The sequence below is a fragment of the Narcine bancroftii genome, chromosome 2 (genome assembly GCF_036971445.1).
Source record: "Narcine bancroftii isolate sNarBan1 chromosome 2, sNarBan1.hap1, whole genome shotgun sequence".
Taxonomy (NCBI): domain Eukaryota; kingdom Metazoa; phylum Chordata; class Chondrichthyes; order Torpediniformes; family Narcinidae; genus Narcine; species Narcine bancroftii.
Window position 1 is genome coordinate 106,981,632 of NC_091470.1, and position 5,212 is coordinate 106,986,843.

The following is a 5,212-nucleotide window of genomic DNA, read 5'->3' on the forward strand; positions in this document are numbered from 1 at the left end:
CCCAGGGGTCGATCTTGTCAATTTTGGAGACCTCTGGAGTAGAAGAAGTAAAGCACGAAAGTCTGCAGACACCGTAGTGGAGAAACTCAGCAGGTCAAACAGTGTTCCTGATGCAACAAAGATATAGAAAGGTTGTTTCACATGGTGGGAGCATCTAGGACAAGAGAGCACAACCAGGATTGAAGGTCGTCCACTTAGAACAGAGATGCAGAGGAATTTCTTTCATCAGAGGGTGGTGTATCTGTGGAAGGCTGTTGTGGAGGGCAAGTCATTGGGTATATTTAAGGCAGAGATTAATGGGTTCTTGATTAGCCAAGGGCCTCAAAGGTTATAGGTAGAAGGCTGGGAAGTGGGGCTGAGTGGGAAAATGGGTCAGCTCAAGATTGAATGGTGGGGCCGACTCGATGGCCTACTTTTGCTCCTTTGACTTTTGATATTATGGTCTGCAGGATGTGTACATAGCAGCAGACACATAAAATCTCAAAGGATTGAATTGCTTCAGGTAAGAGAGGAAATCACAGGGAATGAGTCTGATTTGCTTGTTGAATTTAAAATTGCCAAAAAACCAGTTGGACATTGTAATGATTAATCTTGTTACTTTGTTTTCTGTGAACTTTTAAATCTGAAATGGCAGATGTCTTTGGAGATCCCTGGATAGCATGCAAAATATAAAACCTTCTTGAAACTCAGCTCCAAATCTAAAGCTCCAAGTGAGCAGAGAGAGGGAAGATGAAGTGGAAAGGTCTCTGAATAGGTCACCTGAAATTCAGCATCGAGTCCGGAGGCGTGCGTGCCTGTACCTGACAGCGAGATGATCTGCTATCATTCAGCCTCACATGGAGCCTTGTTGGTGGCTGAAGAATAAGATGTCAGAGTCAAGGAATTAAACAGGAATGGTGGTTGTAGTGGAATACACAAAAGTGTGCAGGTCACGCAATGTCTATAGGAAGTGGAGCATAAACAATGATTCGGGCCTGAGCCCTTTGACAAGGAATGAACAAATAGCAGGTGGGCACCTGAAAAAAGTAGTGGGGGATGTTGGGGTGGAGCGGAGAATAGAGATGGGATGAAGGAGCAGGGGAAAAGCACAGGAAAAAAGGTAGAGTTCAAAGTTCAGATCTATTGCCAGAGTACATACATGACATCACATACAACCCTGAGATTCTTTTCCTGTGGGTGAGGCAGAAATGTACACATATAAACAAACTGACTATGCAATACAGAGAAAAAAAATCAATAAAGTGCACAATGAAGAGTCCTTAAATGAGTCCCCGATTGAGTTCATTGTTGAGGAGTCTGATGGTGGAGGGGAAGCAGCTGTTCCTGAACCTGGTGGTGCGAGTCTTGTGACACCTATTCCTCTTGCCTGATGGCAGCAGCGAGAACAGGGCTGGGTGATGTGTTAGGTCATAGGTAGGAAGGCAGAAGGGAAGAAAGCTGAGAAGACATAAGGGAAGGGGATGAAGTAAATGTAGGTCAGATTCACTGATGAATTCTCTACAATCTGCATCTGGCTCTGAAAATGTCAATGAAATAGGCATCATTTGTGGTCTCATCATGACGGCTTCGCGAACGACGATCCAGGAAGCATGTTCTTCAAGCCTGCACAATGGATTTTTTAGTTGGAGCGCAGTGTGCACACTACTGGCCCCACCCTTTATACCCAGGGTTTATCCGCCATGGACTAGCATGCTGGCACAGTGACAGCCAGGTCCTTGGGTCCTGGGTGTTACATCAAAGTCTCCTTCTCTTAGATGGATGGCCTGACAAGGCGCCTTCTTCCTCGGTTTGAAATCAGAGCTTTCTTCTCTTAGGCTGGCTGCCAACCAAGACTAATGAGCCCAGCCCAACCATCCAGTTATATCGTCGGTCATTTGGTCATGGTGTCGCAGACTCAGTGAAAACGGGGACACCATAAGAAGGTGTTGCATCAGACGCAGTAATGAGGGAGAAGCCATTTGCAGTGACCTCCTGCCTGGCATGCAGCCATGCAACGATCACTACACCGAGAAAGGAGAGGCGATGGATTATGCGCCCACTTTCACTGGGTGAGCGAGGCATCAGGCCCAGACCTCATCCATCCTTCATTTACGGAAAAGGTGAAGAAAATCATTGCTTTTAAAAATGTAAATCGTGGATGCTTCTGTAAACATTGGTTACCTCCAAGATTTCATTTCTTCCCAGCTATGTAATCTTCTCCAGCTTTACCGCACACTGAATTCCTCCAATGACAAACTTTCAACATCAATCAGCTGTGTCTTCATCTGCCTGAGTCCTGGTTCCCAAAAGCATATTTAGCTCTCTCTGCCCCTCTGACTTAAGAAACTATTTGCAACCTTTCTCTTTAACCCAGCTCTTTGTCACTGTCGGTTTTCATCTGATAATGTTTCTGAAAAACACCTGGGATCATTTTTTTCTTGCTGCAAAGAAATCTTTTAATAGATTTGTATCCTGATTCAGGGAGTTCAACCAACTAAATCAGGGATTGCTTTCCTCAGTAAATAATTAACAAACAGATTCAGATGCCCTAGCACGCAGGAGAAAGAGATAAGCTGCAGGGTATAGGATTTTTTAATATAAAACATTCTTTGTTAACTGCTCAATGTGTATCACAGATAAATGCATGCGGGGCAGGGAACTTCTCAAAAGTCAGAGGCCATTCCCTTACATCATGGGCATTTGCCCAGGCACAGGGCAGTTGGAGGAGTCAGGGAAGGCAGACATCCATCACAAAGCAGCTCTGCTTTCATAGCACGCTAAATATTCTTTCTGCCTGCCACCAGCCACTACAACTGAATTGTGCATCAGCTGGACAATGTGCAAATCCAGCTATTCTGACTGCATAACCCAAGGAGGATAGGGATAGAACATGGGAAAACCACCAACTGCAGGTCCGCCCCTGCAAGCCACACAACTAACTTTGTTACGAAGTCCAGAGGACCCCAAAAACTAGCAGCAATAGATATGCACCACAACACAGGGTTACGAAAACAAAAGTAGTTTTTAATTATATTTGATGAACAAGAAAACAGAATTAAACTTTAACTTATTACTTAACCTACTTACTCAACCTACCTAACCCACTTAATCCCCCCTTTAATACTAAGTGCAGGTGTGGGTAATGTATATTTAAGATTAGAAAAGTTCTTTGGATCACAGTCCAATCTCATTGGTTGCAGGCAATTCTTGTACTGTGCACAGAAGTTAGCATTAACAAAGTTCACCAGGCTTTGGTGCTTAACAGGCAAATGGTTACCACTCAGGCGGGTTCTTTTTGGTCTTAAGAGAGAGATTCCTCTTCCAGGACATCCGCAACTGATTCCTTCTCAATCACTCTTGCTAACGAAACTTGCCCCCTTCAGGGTTCTCCAGATGATCTTCTTTCTGTGAAGCAACCAGCCAGTATACTTTACACAGTTCGGCTGTAGAAGTTTGATTGCTTTTAGGTGTACTTTATGGATTTGGGACTGCTGATCATAAAAGTCACCTTAAAATTTTCCTATCACATTTTTTAAATATAACCTGCTTCAAGCAGACAAAACCATGAAGTGCAACGTGTCATTGAAAATTCATTTTTTGGATTCGCACTTGGACTCCTTCCCTGCTGATCTTGCTGCAGTCAGCGGCAAACATGGTGAAAGGTTTCACCAGGCCATTGCGCCCACGGAAAAGCAGATTCAGGGCAATTGGAATCCATCAATGCTGGCCGACTATTATTGGACACTGACTTGAGAGGCATCAGATGCTAAGTACTAATGAAGTTTAGTGGGAAGTTTTTTTAGGTCAGTTGAACTAACACCATGTGTCAGCATCATTATGTGATTAAACATGCTAAATTCAATAAAAGTTAATTTAATTTTTCTCCATCTTCCTCCGTGATGCAACAAATCTGAAATTATCTTTAGTATTCAACGACTTTGGACCTCTCCTCGGAAAATAGTTTCCCATCCTAGTTTCATCGCCTGTTTTGGTGCTGTGTGACTTTAAATCTCCATAACTGTATAAAGTCAAGTGTATGTAATGCCTCTGAGAAATGCAAGATTACCGAATGATTTATTGCCTGGATTTAAATTTTCCTCAAGTTTTAAACCCAGAGGGATGGTTTTAATTTTCTTCTGGGAGTTGTGTGACCTATTGTTGCTTTAATTTTAAATTTACTGCTAATTTTATCAATAAGCTTACCACAGATTCATCCCCCACCCATCTTCCTTTGCTGTCATGGTTTTGATTCACCAGTCCACGCTTGAGTAGTGCTTGGACCATGATTGTGGATTGGAAAAGAGTGGGGGAGAGTACTCCACAGGGATCTGTGACCATGACTGTACCCCATCTATGCAAACTGCATGAAGTGGGAGTCGTCTTTTTTAATTGTGCTGTTGACATCACTTGGATGCCCAAAGTTAAAGTACAGGAGAATGCAAATAAAGTTAATGGAGAGAATTCAACATTGAAGCTGTGCCCACAGGCGTATCTAGGGTATGGCAGTCAGGGCATGTCCTGCTAACACCCCCGGGACCTGTCCTTCTGCAGGATATCCAAGTCGGTGGTGAGGTTGTTTTTTTCTAAGGAATGGGCAGAGTTCCACCTATCAGGATGTGTTGGAAGTCAAACGTTTATTCCAGGCGGCCATTCCGTGCCATGATTTCCGTGTCACTGCTCTGTGGATCACTGGAGCAGGGGCTCGACTCCAAAACAAAACACTTTCCCATGTTTTGGTGGTGGGAGGGAGGAAGAGCGTTTGTCATGGAAATGGGGGGGGGGGGGGGGTTGGGGGGGGCGAATCTCTGGAAGGAAAGTGCCTTTTAAATTTGTGTAGATTCAGGGTTCTGGCACAATCCATCTGGACACTCTGCTATTTGTAATGTATGTGCTCAGTCAGCCGCTGATTGGGCTGGAACTGAGAAACGATCTGTTGCTATTTCAGTGCCAGCTCTGCATCTGGGTCATAGTCACAGCTATTTGTTGGTACCTAGTTCATGAATGCCCAGCAATACTGGCCACACTCTTTGTTGAGTGTGAGGGTTATTGAATCATCTCAGATGTTTTGTGAGTGTGAGTGGATGTACAGAGTCTACCTACCTCACTCAAAGTTTGGCATCCCTTGGAACAATCTGTTGGTTAGCTGTGCTTATAGCAAAGGTTCTCAACCTCTCTTTCACCCACAAGCCAAACCACCTGTAACAAACCCAGAGGAAGAGGGTGCTTGAGCTCA